The 2,023-nt window shown below is 38.8% G+C and overlaps 2 pseudogenes; both read right to left on the reverse strand.

The window, feature by feature from the left end:
* Positions 1-936, reverse strand: part of LOC101588593 — a 7,793-nt pseudogene extending 6,857 nt beyond the window's left edge.
* A 343-nt stretch (positions 937-1,279) lies between these two features.
* On the reverse strand, positions 1,280-2,023 carry LOC101588993 (annotated as a pseudogene).

Consider the following 2,023-nt stretch of genomic DNA (forward strand, 5'->3'; position numbering starts at 1 on the left):
AGAAGAATCTACAAATGCATCAAAAAGTGTAAGCAACTAATTTTACAACAGTATGAAGGTGATTCACTGGAAAAAGTGCAACCTTTTCAATAAATGATGATGCAACTCCTAGATATATGAATGCAAAAATGTTGGATTCATAATGTGTACCGTATAGCAAAAATAACTCAAAGTTGGATCATAGCCCTAAATACAGAAACTAAAGTTACAAAAGTCATTGAGAAAAAATTTTTAAACAGAATAAAAAATAGTTCAAAAAACATTAGAAATGATACAGAATTTCACTCAACAAATAATAGGAATTCAGCAATGGTTGTTATATTGTATGATGTTGCCTTCAAATTAGTTGTTTTGATTACCAGATATAAGTCTGCAGAATATATTTTAAAAAGTGTTGAGGAATCCCCACTGTGAAGCCTCCACAGATAATAGTACACAGAAAACTTTAGCTATGTCATAAAGACTTGTAAGTGAAGGTCACTTTAATAGATGTCCAGCAAATGCTTCAAATAAAGTAGGGTGTTTATATTTTAAAATTATTTTTTAAAAATGGCCTCACAAACACATTTGAACAAGTACTACTTATCTCTGGCATTCTACTGGCAGTGACAAGTATCAGCATAAGTTCTAAAGGGGCTGGGACACCTCGTGGAGCCCCTACAGTTCGGCACTGGTACCCATCACCTCAGTCACCAGCTAACCAGGGAACAGGGAGGCCTGATGAGGCTGAGGGACCCGCAAGGCCTGCACACTGGCTAGAAAGGACAGAGTGAGAGCTGGTTCACCAGAGTACGGTTTGTGTTCTCTTCCGACAGTAGACAATGCCTACGGTCATGGAGTGGAAATCAGAAAAAAGATTCCTAAATCATAAGACTTCCGCAACTTTTCTATAATATGTTTACCTTCTAGCTCACTACAGTTCTCAAATACTTCCATGTTTATTTCAAGACAGATTAAAAAAAAAAGACAGATTCCAAATTATAAAGACATCAAATATTTAAATTCATTTTATTTGCATGGTGTAAAAATTTCAGTAACAAAAACCCCACGAATGATGTTAAATAAGCCATAATTGACAATTCATACTAAAAATATGCTCTGTGGCCTATTTCATGATTTTTCATAAGAAAGCCTTGCTTAAGTGCACCAAATATTTTATTATGTTCGCTGATGCCCTCTTCCTACTCTTCTGAACAGATTCTGGAAGAAAGCTGTGAAAATCATAACGAATCTGCACCACTCTGCAGCCACCAGGAAATAGCATGCTTGCTCAGTTCTTTTAATTATCTTGGAATCAATTATCTTCAATGGTAATAGTTCTTCTAGGAAATGATTCCACTTCCACAAATACGTACCAAAATTCATATTCACCGTTACTTGAATTCTCTTTCACTTCCACATGCGCTGTTCCTTGCTTCCCTGGCTCGGAGCCCTCAATGTAGAATTTCACCCGTGTGTGTTTCAGCCCATCTTTTACATAATCAATAAAACTGACATGATGCCTTCACTTGCATCTTATCATCTCCCCGTCGCCTCTAACAGGCTCACCAAAGAAACTGATCACTTCAGGATGTGTTCTGCATTTTTCTAAGGTTTTCCCATATATCATACTAGGACTTGACGAAGAAAGAAGTTCTTAGAAAATTGCATAAAACAAGCCACCTGCGATGCTGATTCCAATGAGTACCACTATCACATGGGTGAAATCTCACGCAGCTTCTTTCACTCTTTCAGTCGTTGCGATGGCGGTTTCCCCTTTCTGAGCTCTGTGCACAGACTTGCTTGCCGCGGTTCTCTGCTTTCTGGGGTCACAGTCCCTGCGTCCATAAACTTTTCTGGGTGACATCAAAGATAGATCCAGGTTGCCCTTTTTTCTTCTGCTCTTGCAGTCCCCATCTCAAGCAAGGCTCAGTCATAAAGAAAGCAGTTTGTTAAGCACGAAGTGTGGCAACAACAGTTGCCTCCCAGAGGACCTGCGCAGTTTCTCTGCATAGTGTACAGCCCGTAGAACAGTACAAACCAT

The sequence above is a fragment of the Octodon degus genome, unplaced genomic scaffold, assembly GCF_000260255.1.
Source record: "Octodon degus isolate 3935 unplaced genomic scaffold, OctDeg1.0 scaffold00040, whole genome shotgun sequence".
NCBI classification, from domain to species: Eukaryota; Metazoa; Chordata; class Mammalia; order Rodentia; family Octodontidae; genus Octodon; species Octodon degus.